Source organism: Cryptomeria japonica, chromosome 7, assembly GCF_030272615.1.
Source record: "Cryptomeria japonica chromosome 7, Sugi_1.0, whole genome shotgun sequence".
NCBI classification, from domain to species: Eukaryota; Viridiplantae; Streptophyta; class Pinopsida; order Cupressales; family Cupressaceae; genus Cryptomeria; species Cryptomeria japonica.
Genome location: NC_081411.1, coordinates 797,730,969 through 797,747,876, shown reverse-complemented (window position 1 = coordinate 797,747,876; position 16,908 = coordinate 797,730,969). Strand labels below are relative to the sequence as shown.

At 34.6% G+C, this 16,908-nt stretch overlaps 1 pseudogene; it reads left to right on the top strand.

Moving 5' to 3' along the window:
• Positions 1–486: 486 nt before the first annotated feature.
• On the top strand, positions 487–10,304 carry LOC131057397 (expansin-A2-like; annotated as a pseudogene).
• Positions 10,305–16,908: the final 6,604 nt, after the last annotated feature.

Below are 16,908 nucleotides of genomic sequence, written 5' to 3'. Positions count from 1 at the left end.
CTACTGTCAAAAATTTTGTCTTGTAGGTGTCTTTGTACAGAGTTTTGTATTCCTTTAATAAGTTACACAGTTCCGATAGAAGTGTGTCAAATTCCCTAGTACACTTCTTTATCTGATCTTCAAAAAATTTCTTATTTTCAATTTCTACCTTGTCCTTCAATGTCTCTTCCTTTATTTTCTCAATAGTCACTGTGTTCTCAGTGATGTATTTAAACAAAGTATCAAGTTGTCCTAAAGAATCTTTATCGTCTATATTATAGTTAGGAGCAATTACCTTCAAAATTGGGATTGTGTCAACTATAGCTTTATAAGCCTGTGAACTATAATCTGTTATCCTTTTGATTGAATCCAAAAGTACTTTAGTTACATTTGTTGATTTGTGGCCTGCTGAGGAGGAACCAACATTCTGAATTCCACTGATGGAGGAAGTGACCAAGCTTGTTGTGACCTCTGGTAAGTCTGTTTGTGTTTGCATTTCCTTAAGCAATGGTTTATGTACTTCTCCTGTTGTCGATTGTACTATTTCCTCATGACTCTGTTCCTGTACCTGTTCCTGAGCCTGTTCTTGTTGCTGTTGTTCTTCTTGTTGCTCTGTTTGTTGCACTGTCTCAATCTAATTTTCTGTCTGTTGCTTTTTTTCATCTGTCAGTTTGTCTTGTTTTTGATCAGTTTGCTCAGCTACCGGTGGCTCACTAGCCATTTCAATCTTACCAGTTGCATCTTTGTCTACCACAATGTTGATCTTTTGTGTATCAACATCCACTATATATAATACTTCAGGATTAGGAATGACATGCTCTACATCCATACTTTCAACTACCGGTTGATCTTCTGTAGTTGTTGTTACTGGTGATGTAAAAGGAGGTGGGAGTAAGTTGTCTTTTACTTTGATACTTGGAGGTCCACCAACCTTTCCTTTTCCTTTGTCTCTCTCCTTATGATATACCTTTATTGGTTTGAGGTTCCTGTATTCTTCCTGTTTTTCTTTCTCAACAAGAAATATGTCCCATGCATTTTTTGTTTCTTCAGTCACCTCATACACTCTTCCAACCATTGATGCAATGTGTCGGTGTGCGGTAGAGAATATTGACTAGTTGGATTCAACAATTAAATCATCAATTTCTCTAGATGAGTTCACTGGGTACGCAACAAGTAGCTTTTCTATCTTGATTTTTTTGTCAAGTTCTACTATTGCTTGTCTCCTTGCTTCCAGTCTTTTGAACAGTTCATCTGGTACTTCATCTACAACTTCCATTAAAAATTTCTTATACATGTCCATATGCAATATAACACTGTTTTCTACTTGTTCTTTTTCATCTACAGTAAGAGTGTCATACAATTTCTCTATATTTTTTAGTTTCCCTTCCTCTGTAATTTCATTCGACAGTATGTCAAGAGGGGCCAAATTTTGTTTTGTTCTCTTCTTCTTCTTGGGTGTCAGTTTCTTCTTCGGTGTAGTCTTTTTAACTGGAGATCTTACTGCTTGTTGTTTCTATCTAGTCCTCCTAGGTGAGGGTGTGGTTGCCAGTGAAGGATCTCTTTTCCTTACAACTCTTTTGAAAGCTATAGGCATGTCACTCTTTGAAGAAGTACCTACCAGTGATAGGTGAGTCTCAGGCTTTAGAGTTCCTAGCTCATCCTCAGTGATACTGGTTTGCTTTAATACATCTTCTTTAATAGACTTTGCCTATCTAGAACCTCTTCTCACAACTGCCTCAACCTTTTTCACTCTCTTCTTAGATTGAATTTGTTTTTCTATGGTCTTAGCACTACCAAATACTTCTTCCTTTGGTTCGTTTGGAGCTTCTAGAAGTGCTTTAGCATAAGTCTCAATTATATGATCATCTGTCTCATAGCCCATCTCTGTTACCCAGATTGTTCTTGGGATGATTGCTTCCATCCAAATCTCATCCTTTTTTATTACCCAGATTGTTCTTGGGATGACTACTTCCATCCAGATCTCATCCTTTTTTACTACAAAACATATATCATGCTTGTACTTGTCAACAATCTTCTGTGATAATATGATTCTCTTCTTCATTTTGGCCTTAAGTGCTTGAAAGTATTCATGGATATTCTTTTCTTTGTTTTCACCCATGTTGTTGAATAGTTCTATCAATTTTTTTCCTACCGGTATATCAAATCCAAGTACTTTATAGCCTATACCGGGAACCTGTTTGGTTATATGTAGCATCAAACATGCTACCAGATTTCCAAATCTAAAAGTTCCTTTCTTATCCTTCTTAATCTTGCCTAGGTTGTCAATTAACTCATCCTTCAACCACTCACATATATCAATCTTTATATTATCTGTGATAATATCATAAGAACTCTTAATGCATAAACTTGAAACTGAATTTAATCTGTTTGAATGAGTTGCGTTATACCCTAATATCATGCTGATAAACCCTACATTGGGGTCGATTACATCATTGACTCTTAAGGACCTTTTATCATATGTAGCACCCGTTAGTTTAGTTACTAGGTCATTGGAGACCTTTTTAGTCTTGTCTGGTTTTCTACCGGTTGACGATAACCTTGTGACAACTTCCTTGGTGGTTTTTTGAATTGCATCTAACCAAAAAAATTCACCATGTGCCTTGCTTAAGACTATCCTGATCACATCCTTGGGAAATTCAGGAATCCAGAAGATTTCAATAAATCTTAGGGTTTCAATGATTTTATGTTCCAATTTCACATTTTTGGAATTATCACATATGATAGATTTATACATAGTTTTGATCTCTTCATCTCCCAATTCCTCTATGTTACACTGAATGTAAAGTCTGGGGTCATCAGCATAAACAACTCCTTTCGGTATTTGAGAGAAAGCACCTATATTGTCATCTTTCTTTGCTACTTCGGGAACTAGTTGAGATATGGGCCTAGGGCTTTTTATAACCTTGACTATAGTAGGGTTTTCTATATATTCAAGTGCAGAGGTGGATGCCATGATGATAAATACCTTTTTCTATCTTGGATGGATTGATTGCTTGAAGTGCTTCGCCTCTTTGCTTGAAATTCCTTAGCTCTGCAAATTTTGCGCTCTACGAATGTTTGAAATCATGGTGAATTGATTTGGAGCCAAAACCACAAATTTATAGTGTGTATTTGCCATCTACCACATTTAATGCATGTCGGTTAAGTATTCACTTAACATTGTCTGCCAGTAATGAAGTAATTTCCAACTTCTCATCTCTAACCGAGGGAATAATAGCACATGTTTCATTAGATTCCCAAACCCTCAAGGAAACTTTCTTCAATTTGATGAAGAACTTCCTACCGGTGTAGCACTACTCTGTCTTGCCGATGAAGCATCACTCTGTCCTGCCGGTGAAGCATTGATTGGTTCTACCGGTGGAGGAGTATTCCCAACATTTAGATCATTTTTTCTAATCCATTGTTTTGAGAATTCTTGCTTAACCTCTTCAACTTTTTCTTTACCTTTCAAGCTATAACTTTTGTTGTCTGCCGGTGATCCTTTACTTCTACAAAATTTTGCAATATGCCCAATCTTGTTCCATGCATAACAAGTCACATTATTCTTCTGAATAGCTTTCCCATAACCTATATTGGTTTATGTTTTGCATTGATTAGATAAATGTCCAAATCTTCCACAAACATAACATCTCACATTCATTTTGCAATTTTCAGAGTTGTGACCAGCTTTGTTGCATTTTTAACATTGATTGGTGGGTGTGTTGATATTCTGATAATTTCTAGATCTACATTCATTTGCTCTATCACCATACTTATTACAGTTAAAGCATTTTCCATTGAATTTATAAGCATTAGGTTGTCTTACCAATTTGTTGTGATCCTTTGTGTTTGCAGTATTGGAGCTTTCACCAACTTCAAAGCCAATTCTAGAAGTGTCACCTTTAGGTTTTTGATTCTTCAGCAAGTTACCAAGTTCCTCTTAGATTTTCTAGAATTTTTCTTTATGTTGATTTGCAGTTTCTAGTTCTCTTTCTAAGACTTCTTTCTGCCTCATCAATTCATTGGAGTCATTCTAAGTGTGCATCAGATCCGTCTTCAATAAATCATTTTCATAGCTAAGTCTTGTGTTCTCATTTACTACATCACTTAGTCTTCTGGTCAATTCTTCTTCATTCTTCTTTCTATCTTCAATTTCTTTACAAAATCTCATAGTCATATCTTGCATCTCATTCTTTGTTGTTATGTTCTGTAGTTTCAAGCTTGCCTATCATATCATTAAGTGATCCCTTTTCATCATTCTCATTTTGCATCTTTTCACAAAGTTCTCTTCTCTTATTTCTTGCAATAGTAAGATTCTCTTGAAGTGCTTGAATGATATCCTGAGCTACTTTTAGATCATCTTCTAGTTTGATATTTTTCAATTTCTCTGTATCATAATCTGAGAGAGCTGCTTCAATTTGCTTCATCAGATTTTCCATCTTTACCAATGTCAAGATCTTCCTCAAGTTGTTAGGCTTCTGAAAGTAGAGGACTAGGCTCTAATACAAATTGTTAGGATTCCCACAGATACTGAGAGGAGGGGGTGATTCAGTATCCAACCGGTGATTTGAATTTCTTAACCTAAAACATGTAGACCATATTATAACAGTATACCGGTATGCAAGAAATAATGCAATAAACAGAATTAAAAGCATCCACATAAAAAACACACCATGACACAAGGATTTAATGAGGAAATTTAGTGTGGGAAAAACCTCGGTGGGATTTGTGATCCACAATATTCACTTATTGGCCAATAAGAGAATATTACTTACAAAAGGGGCCTGCACATGCAGGAAGGCCAATTGCCTAGAGCTCACTACTCAATGGGAAGTCTCACTGACTTACAATGTGGATTATACAAATCAAATATCTTGTACTGCTTTACAATAGCATCTATAATGCCTGATCCAGTACCAGTTTTTGCTCTGTTCTTCACATAAAACCTTTAACCTATAATTTGCATAATAGGTCTGCCTAATATTTTCCATTTTCTCGCTTCCAAAATTTCTACAATGATCTCTCTTATATATAAGAGTCATTTTACAACTTCCCAAGTTGGCTTATAAAGTTTATACAATAATATAAAAAATATAATATATCAAAAATCCTGTCGGCCTCTGTGCCGGTATGCTTCCTTTCTCTATGTTGGTGTCGGTGGTCTGAGTGCTGGTGTAGAGTGTGATCTTTTTATGCCGGTGAACTATCTTGTCGATGTAATGCCTTGCCAGTGTAATGCCTTGCCGGTGCCATAGGATTGTAAGGTTGCCATCAATGACAAAACCTTCAATCACATACAATGTCTCATTGGAATGTGCATATGCCAACTCTAATATGTTGAATAATATTGTCTACCTCTTTCATCTTCAACCCAAAAAGTTCTTGCTTTAAGGACATTTTAACACTTGAAGCTTGTGCACCAAACAAAGAATTAAGCCCATTGCATATTTCCTTGACATCTTTGATAGATCAATGTCATGCAAATGTGCATTGGATAAACCAAGAGCAATCAATATTATGGCCCGATGATCTTTATCCATCCATTTTGTTGCTCCATTTAAATCTTGTGATTTTTTTTATAATTCCACTCACAATGTCCCATAGATCTTTTTTCATCTAAAAATAACTAAATATTAATTTACCCTATATATATAAACTAACTTTTCCATGAAAAACTTTATAACTACTTATACCTCCTTAATGAACGCATAAAACATCACATACATCAATATTCTTATACTAAAAAAATTTGTACATACCTTTAGAAATGTGCTTCAGAACTCTCAGCAAATTCAAATACAACTTGAATTATTAACAATGAATTTGTAATCTTGTATGCTTTTCATACTCCTACAATGATTTGGACATTGGAGATTCCATACACCATTTTCCATGCTTAGAAGATATTATTACCTCGCTTTGGAATTACCTTCTAACAACAGATTATACGGGCAAATTTCCAACCAATTCTCATTCCATGGTACACTCACACAATAAATTTTAGCACCAAAACCACAAATTTCAATACCAAAAATATTTAACTCGCCGTTAGAAGGAATTTGCATATTTTAATACCAACCTTGAACTTAGCGATCAATATGTAGAACTTTTTCTTCTCAAAAACATTGGTGACCACAAAATTCAACAACAGTCGGTAGAATCACCTCAAGTAGAGTCACTGGACAAGCAAAATGCTAGTCTTCATCATTCAGACATGTGAGAATTTGCCATACAAACTTGCAGCACCATTTCATTTTATTGCCACAACATCTTCACCCAGCCACAAGAAATTGCATGACTTTCAGTACGTTGCAAGCTACACCACATTGCATGAAGGAAACACAGATGATTAGACACCATCAACTTTCACTTTTCTACACTATGAATCGCCAAAGTTTGTGGCTCTATTACCACATGAGAACTTGATGATTATTGATTCCAGGCACAACCTTAAAATGGCAATATAGTTGTAAACTAGAACTAACAGTTCCAAAAGCAAACCATAACTACTAAAGTTTATTAACCTAAACTAAATCTATCTGCTAATGTAACATTCTCCAACAAAAAAGTCATAATTGGTAGGATAATAACTCTATCGAATTCAAAATACCACTGAACAAATCCTAGTGAGATCACTTATATGATGTAGAAGTGGAGGTCATTACCCAATGAAGAATGAGTATGGCTGCCTCATAGCTAGTACTTCGATATTATAAATATTTACATCAGTAGTTCACATTTGTGGACCCCTAAATGTTCTGATGGCATCACCACCACCACCCCCCAAAAAATGAATAGGTTTGAAGTTTTAAGATATGGAGAATCCTTGAAAGATATAAGGTTTCTTGTCAGCACGTTTGCTAAGAATATGACCATGTACACCATGGAGTTTATTCTATCAAACCAGGTCTGTTTAGAATATTAGCTTGACCTTCAAGAGTTTTTTAAGACATTGAGAAGTCAATTCTAAGAAGAAAATTAGTACATTGCAATAGTAACTATTAAGGATTTTTTAATTTCACAAAAGTACAGCAATTTTTTTTCTAAGAAGGAAAAAATCAATATGGTTTTTAAAAGCGTAAGTGATAGTCCTGTTGAACTCTAGTAGTAAAGATATCTATATTATTTATATTTATTAAAAAAATAAAAATATGTGATACATACAATCGTGTCTCTTTTAATTATTAAAAAAGAATTTCTTGTCAATATTTTTTTCTTTAAATTAGATTGTATAGAATGATACCTACTTTTTTTTTTTCTAAAATATAATCGATTACATTTTTAAAAATATCAATTTTTTATCAAAGTAATTAGAAATCATTTTAAAATGAGTTATAATTTTAAACTGAATTATTATTTTATAAAATTTATTTAATTTACTACAACTTCTATTATTATATTATTTATAATTTTATGTTATGTCATTTGATTTTGTTGTGTTGTTACATAACTCTATTATTTAGCATTTTGATTGTCACTCAAGAATTTTATTTTGTTGTTGATGATGTTGCACTCACTCAACCCATTAATTTGAATTGATGAAATATCCTTTTGAAATATTTGAACATTTTTCATTTCATGTTTGTTGAAATTTTTCATATAATTTGAAATACATTAGCATTTTAGTTTCACATGCATCTGAAAATTAGGGCAAATTGGAATAGAAAAAATTGCATACCCACGCCAATTCTCATTTAGGTTTGGGCCCATTTCATTGAAATGTGTTAAAGACAATTACATATCAATAATTTACATAGTGTTACAAAGGATTGGCTCATTACGCAATACCTACCCCTACCCATTTTGCATTCATTTAAAATTATTTACTTTCATTCAACGTTATCTTGTCTATATTTAGACACACATTCCATATATTCATCATTTGTACATGATATATTTAACTACATTTACACCCTCTCCACACATTTGTTCTAGAGTACCTTGAACCCATCCATATTTACACACACTTTTCCATTTCTTCCTTATTTGTACACCATTGATGAGCTTGTATTTGCAACCATTCTATACATTTAGTTATTGACTTAAAAGTGGCACTTTCTATTCCTGATTGATTTTGAGTGCCTTGAACCCATCCATATTTACACACATTCCCTTATATTTATCATCTACATGTCATTTATTATCATCTCCACACATTTGTTTATTTCCTAAAACCAAAACTTTCTATCGTCAATCAATCTTGATGCCTTTTGATTGATCCCAAAATTTGCAATTTTTAAGTCAGATTCATATTCTTTTAAATAATAACCATTATGAGTATACTTGGTACTTGCTTACACAACTTGGTCTTATACTTTTGTATTTTAAGTAATAAATTTGTGTAATTTATATATAATGAAATATTAAATGTTTACACAAAGACACAATGGGATTTGAACCTTTAAAGCAACTCGTTGCATTACAGTCATGTATCCTATTTGCCTATTTTGTGCATCTTATCTTTTGATCATTTGATTATAACTTTCAAGCCAATTGAAATAGTGGTGTACTTGTATGAACTTGAGTTAGCAATGTTTGTAAATTTCAGAACAATGGATTTAGAAAAAATGTTCAGTACAATGGATTTAGACAAAATGTAGACAAAGACAAATAAATCTCTACTACAAGATTCTATAAAATGATTGCTACTATATTTAGATTATATTTCACGAAATTTAAGTCTAATTTTTTTTTTTTAAATTGTAACTTAAAAAGTTATAAAATAATGAACACTAATCATTTGTACCTATACAATTAAATTCTATTTAGTATCACTAATTCTTTATCATTTTTCCCAAAAATAAATTGCCCACATCTATTACATTTAATTTGTTTAAACTAACATTTTTAATTTTTCCGATATAAGTTACATATTTATATTTGTTTTATTTGATTATCCTAGAGATTTTATGACGCTTGTAAATTGTAATGCAAAAGGTGGAACAGGTCGTATGGAAGATTCTAACGATGAATAAAAAAGGCCATTCACGCTTACTCATAGGAATTGTCGTTTTCTGAGAACTCTCTTCGACTTTCAATACCTGGCAAACATATCATGCAGACATTCAGTTCGACTTACAAGATATTAATTAAAGACATTGTCTAAATCAGAATACCATGTCGCCATACTGGAAAATTTATCCAACAGAAACACCAGGATTTATTCAAACTTGTATAATAACCCCCGGAAAGCGAGCCGTTAACAGCGGATCTAAAACATTCTCTCCATCGCAAGGAGTTTGCTTTTCTTGTTATTTTTGTTAAAGATTCACAGTAGTGTGTAGCCAATTAGATTGACGTTGAGAATTGCCTAGCTCAATGTGATACAGTACTGGCATTAACATTTTGGTGTATGCTTTTCCCAGTTTGCGCACGCCATGGCCACGGTCATTTCCACGCGAAGCAGCAGTGGCAAGATGCCCACGCCACTTTCTATGGAGGCTACGATGAGTCTGGAACTATGGGTATATTTACATTATATGCATGTGCAATCTCATTGAAATTCAACGCATTTCGTTATAAATTGTTTTAAATCCGGTTTGTATTGAATGCACAAGAGGTGCGTGTGGGTACGGCAAACTGCCCGCGCAAGGGTACGGCATATACACGGCTGCTCTGAGCACCGCACTGTTCAATGATGGGCTGAGCTGCGGATGATGTTACGAATTGCAATGCAAGGCGGAGGAGGATCCGCAGTGGTGTCTGCCAGGGAAGACAGTCACCGTCACCGCCACCAACTTCTGCCCGCCCAACTTTGCCCAGGCCAACGATGCGGGCGGGTGGTGCAATCCTCCTCTCTCACACTTCGATTTGGCGGTGCCTGCGTTCGAGCAGATTGCGTGTGCGGCGTTGTACCCGTCCGCTACAGGCGGGTGGAATGCGTGAAGAAGGGAGGAATGAGGTTTACAATATTGGGGTCGCAGTATTAGCAGATGGTGCTGGTCACCAATGTTGGAGGAACCGGAGACGTGGTGGCCGTTTACGTGAAGGCCAAACACCCGCAAATCCCAGGTAATTCCGGCTGGCAAAGTCTGAAGCGGAATTGGGGCCAAAATTGGCAGATCCATTTGAACATGATGGGGCAGACGTTGTCTTTCAGGGTGACCACCAGCGATGGGAGGAGCGTCATTTCCCGCGGTGTGGTTCCCAACTCGTGGCAGTTCGGCCAGACTTTCACTGTTCAGCTGTGCATATCACAAGGCGAAGATGATGCTGCGGAGGTGCTTCATGAGTGGCGCCCGCTCGTCCTTGCTATTTTCTTTTCTTTTCCCTGTTTCAGAGTTGTTTGCCTTCTTGGACTAGGTGACATATTCCATTTCTATTGAGAAATGGGTGGTTATTATTTTTTTCAGTCAGGTTATCACTGGTTATATGTATATATGTATAGGGTAGATGCAGGTGTGGATTTTTTCATCACATGTATTATTGTGCCTTAATCATTTTTACGTAAACCTCTATTAAAATTATCTTCAAAGGTTTAAGAAAATAATCAAACACGGTATGAAAAAACCTACAAATTTAGTTTATGATTATGATGTAATAGGTTCATTAAACTGCAAATTCAAATATTCTTTTGTTTAAGCTTTTCTATCATTTCATTTATTAAGTGATAGTATAGATAAAGAACTTTAATTAAGAAAACACAACGTTAAATTGTACAAACATGTAGCGAGTGAGTTCATGATAGTTTTCACATAAAGACATGAATTTACAATTTTAAAATTAAAAAAAAAATAGGGTCAATTTGGGGGCACTCAATATTAACCAAGGATAAAAAGTGCTATTTCAAGGCACTAAATAACTGTTTGGATATGGCTGCAATATAGGCTAATAAATGATGTGTAAATGATAAATATATGAAACTGTGTTTTGAAATAGGATGAAATGCATGGATGTAAGAGTATATAAAAGTCACATGAATTGGGATTAACAGTAGACCATGAGCCAAACCTAGAACAAGAGTCTAACATTTGCTAATATGTAATAGTACATTAAGACATTTCATCAAAATTTGTCCAAAACTGAATGGGAATTGATATTAGTCTACAATTAGTAAAAAAAATTAGCACTCTCTTTGAGATGGGTGTGAATCTAAATCAAGCATTTGTTTATGATAATTCTCAACCAACATGGAAAGTAAATAGTTAGACATTTCAAAAAGATATTTGACCTATGTAATTTAATGAACTAATTGGATGTGTAATTATTACAATTTGAACAACGCACTTTAATATTAGTTAAGCAATATGTAATGTGGTGGACACTTGAAACTCTTTAGGGTTGTTAGAATTTATAGAGCTCATGATTTATTATATTGGTGGGTCCAACTTAATAAAGGAGAAAGCATGAGGAATGAAATAGCCCATTTTCAACCCTAGCAATTGAATAATAGACTATATTTTTTACCTCCAAGAGTTTTTGTTATGCAAGTTCTTAAAACCCTAGATTCAAGGCAGGTAGGTGAGAAGATCCAGTGCAAAGGGGTTGATAAGGACGTAAAATAAATTCTTTAACTCTTATAGACTAATATATTTCTTCACACAACATCATGTACATGAGATAATTATTTAAAACCTAGAGATCTTAATGGTTTATTCCAATTAGGGTTTCATGAAAATAATCAAGCTATTGAAAACACAGCGAAGTATAGTTCAAATTTTAAGGTTTGTATGACTAAATAAAAGGCAAATAAAACATTACAAAGTCATAAATGGTAGCATGACAAATCTTTGGAATTCAAATCAATGTTGAAGATGAGTTCCCCAAGCCAAAGGCTTGTTAGACCACTTATATTTTGTAGAAGTGGAAGTCATTACCTAGTGAAAAATGACTATGACTACCTCATACATAGCACTTGATATTATATAGATTTACGTTACTATTTTACATTCATGGAATCCTAAATACCCTTATAAATGAATAGGTTTAAAGTTGTAAGATATGAAGGAGAGTCCTTAAAAATTCAAGGTTTCTAGTCAATGAATTTGTGAAGAATATGACCATCTAGACAAAGTTAAGGAGTTTATGCCATCAAAGTAGTAGTGTTTAGAATATTACCACAATCTTCAAGAGTTTTATAAGTCATTGAGAACTCTATTCTAACAATAAAATTAGTTTAAAGCTATTTCTAAGCATAGGTAAGACTTATGTAGAGATTTGGAATAGTAACATTGCAATATTAACCATCAAAGATTGTCTAACTTCATAAAAGTGTTGTGATTTCTAGTTGTAAAAAGTAAAAGATAAATATGAGTTGTAAAAAGTGTAGGGGGTAGTCATGTTAAAACCCAGTAGTTAATATATCTATACTATTTATATTTATGAAATAAGAAAGGTATTTGTTACATACAATCATAACTCTTTTAATTTTTTTGATTAGATAAAAGACAAGATAGGATCATTAGCGATACATAACTGCCATATACGTGCACAAGGGTAAACTCACAAGAAGTAAGATCACCGAAAAAACAAAAACCCAAAAAGGCAGACCATTTTGGAAAAGGATACTTTTGATTGGAGCATAAACTAGCAAGAAAGATTTCCCTAGTAAGAAAAATCACCTAATAACAACAGAGGATTTTAGGAGAACCTTGAACCATCTACCAACAAAAATCCATTGTATTGGCATAATGTAATCAAGGGAGAGAAGAACAAACATCAAGATTTGAAAGCCATCCCAAATCCTTTTACCAGAAGAACCATTAGAAATAATAGTGTTCATAGAAAGGGAAAAAGGCAGCAAGCCCAATCCCATCCAAAAGAAAACCATTGTAGACACCATAACATGGACCACCACAGAAGATCCACACCATATCACCTCTATAGATCTAGCGAGTTTTGAAATGATTCTTCTAATCATTTTCCTAAAGGACCTCCCAAGATAGAGGTGATTTTATCAAAATGGAAGGGACTACCAAGGTCACCAAAAATAATTGGTTTGGGAAGGCTCCCAAAAACCACAACCTTATGAACACAAAATCACTACAACAAAACCCTGCAAATAGTGCATTGTGGGCCCCCTCAATATGTCCATTGTGAGTAGTTTTGAAAACCATAGTATCCTATGATGCTATGATGAAAGAATAAGTATCTAGTAGAATACTGAGGGCGGGGGGGGGGGGGGGGTGTGAATCAGTATATTGAAAAACGAATACAAAGTTCCCAAACTCAAACTCAGTCAAACAAAGTAAACATATCTCAGTCAAGATCAATATTCATAAGAATACTTGACATTAACTGGTTCAACTGTTATGACAACTTTAACAGTAAACACCTTCAATCTTGTAAACATCAACAATGCTTAATCATAACTCAACATATTCATCTCTCAATGCTTATACGTAACATGCCTTATCAAAAGTTAATCAAATCAACAAATAAGATCACAACCACAAAAGCATTCAACATTTGACACAAATGTTTATACGTGGAAAACCCAAATGGGTAAAAACCACGGTGAGATGGGACTCATAAGGATAGCTACCTGAACTCTTTTGAAGTTCGCCCTATTAGGAGCCAAAGCCTGTTAGAGCTTTACAATAAGTCATGTTAAGAACTAATTCTAGTTAGGAATCACCCGGTTAAGGGATTTATATATATGTAATTTTCCTCTCACTGTGTACCAGCATTATTCTACAACTTGATGCTCCCCTTGTGGAATACATCCACTCCTTCATCAATTCATAGAAGATTCTACAAGTAATTTAGGGACTGATGCAATCAACATCATGTTCAACTGACTTCATGAAGAGGGACATCCCCCAATTGCCTTCTAATATACTCAAAAGTGGTCTTAGGCAGAGGTTTGGTAAAGATATTTGGAAGATTCTGTTTGGTAGAAACATGCTCCAAGATAACAACTTTACTTTGAACTTTTTCCCTCAAGAAGTGATATTTCAATTCAATGTTCTTATTCCTTGGGTGCAAAATAGGATTTTTTGAAACGTTTAATGCACTTGTATTATCACACAACATCTTTATAGGTTCTGAGATTTTCATCTTCAAACCTTCCAAAATATACCTCATCCACATAGCTTGTGTGCAATTCATATAAGCTGCTACATATTCAGCTTCAACAGTAGATTGTGAAGTGCAATTATGCTTTTTACTACTCCATGAGACTAGTCTTCCTCCTAGAAAGAATGCTCCACCGGTAGTATTCTTCTAGTCATCAATATTTCTTGCCCAATTAGCATATGTGTATGCCTCCAAGTCAAAATCTCCACCATATGGATACCATAATCCATAATCAACAGTACCTTTTAGATATCTAAAGATTCTCTTAGTTGCCATCACATGTGCCTCCTTTAGATTCTTCTGAAATCTAGCCACAATACCAACTGCATGGGCAATGTCTGGTCGACAATGAACAATATAACTTGTAGTTTGCCAATTATTGACCTAAATTCCTTTTTATCTACAGACTTAGATGCATCTTCCTTGGATAATTTACAACCTGTAACCATTGGGGTTCCAACTGGTTTACAATAACTCATATCGAAAGTCTTCAAAACCTCCTTCACATACTTGGATTGAGTAATGAAAATACCATTCTTCATCTGCTCTATTTGTAAGCCTATGAAAATTTTTATTTCCCCTACTAATGACATCTCAAATTCATTCTTCATTTCATCTGCAAAACAGTTACTCATGTCATCATTTCCTCCAAATATAATGTCATCTACAAATACTTCACTAACCAGTATATCATCTCCTTCAGACTTGAGATAAATTTTGTTGTCATCATTGGTTCTAGAAAAGCCTATCTTCATCAGATGAGTATGAAGTTGTTCATACCATGCTCTAGGTGCCATCTTTAGTCCATACAAAGCTTTATGCAATTTGCATACCATGTCTTCCTTATCTGTCAATGCATAACCATCAGGTTGCTCTATATAAACTTCTTCTTCCAATATCTTATTCAAGAATGTAGACTTGACATCCATCTAGTATACTTTGAGCTTCTTATGAGTTGCAAATGCAAGTAGTGTTCTGACACCTTCCAGTCTTGCTACTGGAGCAAAAGTTTCTCCATAGTCTTCTCCTTCTTCTTGCACATAACCTTTACCTACTAGTCTGGCCTTATTGCTAACTACAACACCATCTTCATTTAACTTGTTTCTGAATACCCATTTAGAACCTATAACATTCTTGTTTACCGGTCGAGGTACTAGGGTCCAAGTGTTGTTCTTCTTAATTTGTTCCAACTCCTCCTCCAAAGCTTTCACCCAATGATCGTCACCAAATGCCTCTTTAGAATTTTTGGGTTCAAAGGTGGATATCATGCAAGAGTTCTATCTTATTCTCCTTCTAGTTAGTACTCTTGCATCCTTTTCCCCAATTGTCTGTTCAGGACTGTGATTCAATCTCACATACCTAGGAATAACATGATCATTCTCTTCAGGTTCAACTTCATTATTGTCATCTTCCTCTAAATTTATTTGTTCCAATTGAACAAGTACATCAGGATTTTCTTTATCGGTTTCTGATTAATAGTTTATGGTTCTAAAAGAAAAATGCAAGGATCTTCATCCTTCTTCTCAGAATTGGTTCCCTCTGATATTTCAGGACATTCATCTACATAAACATCAGCACTCTCAACAATTTTTTGTGTCCGTTTTTTGACACATTTATAGGCCTTACTCTTGGTGGAATAGCCAAGAAATATGCCTTCATCACTCTTAGCTTCAAACTTGCTTATGTAGTCACCTCTTTTAATAAAACATTTGCTACCAAATATTTTAAAATAGCTAACATCAAGTGATCTCCCATACTAGTATTCATATGGGGTTTTGTCCTTACCTCTTTTTACCAGAACTTGGTTCATTGTGTGGATAGTTGTACTTACAACTTCTTTCCAAAAATTTTTTGATACACCTCCTTGTATCAACATAGTTCTAGCAGCTTCAACCGTTGACTGGTTGTTTCTCTCTGCTATACCATTCTGTTGTGGTGTCTTTGGTGCTGAAAGTTGCCGCTTGATACCATTATCATCACAATATTTAGTGAAATCTGTAGAAGTGAATTCACTGCCTTGATCTGTTCTTAGACATTTTATCTTTTTTCCACTCTCTTTCTCAGCTAAGGCTTTGAACGCCTTGAATTTACCAAAATCTTCATTCTTGTCCTTCAAGAATGTGACCCACATCATGCTTGAACAATAATCAGTGAAGATCATGAAATATCTTGTTGGGACTCATTAAAATTGAGTCAAGTTTAGAGGCCCAGTTCAAATTTTGCTTTGCATTTCCCAAATAAGTCAGTTTGAATGGCCTAGTTTGCAAGAGGGCAAAATGGAGCTCAGTTAATCATGAAGAGGTAAATCTTTGAACCATATCCTACACCTTTCATTTGGCCTATGCAGTGATGTGCAACTTTCGAGATTCAATTTGGATAATTTTATGAGGTACCCATTTTCAGGAGTGAGTTGAAAGTGCATTTTAGGCACAAATGCAGATTTTATTGAGTAGCCTACTTTGAGTGTTTACGTCTTTTGCCCTGTTGATTGTCATGAAGAAATTCAAAATGGAATCAATTGTATGCATAAATTTGATTTAGGATGCAAATTTTCAAGTCATAATGAATCCATTTGCTTAGTTTTTGAAGATCAACCCATTTACAGTTTGTGTGGTTTGACTAGTTCCTATTTCGACAACTAGTCGGAGCTCTGTTTCGCACAAGCGTAAAAGTTGCCTCAGTGAGTGTTATGACACAATGTTTGTTCTAGACTAATTTTAGTATAAATGACAAGCTATGTTTCAATTTTCAAGCCTCTGTCAATCCATTTGATCAATTTTCAAAAGGGTTCATTTAGCCATCGTATTCAGTTATCTGTACTTTCAGTGCTATATCAGTTAAAGTAGCTATTTTTATGAGCACAACATTTGCATCCAGTCAGGATTTTGGTCGAACTCAGAATTCTAAGTTTTA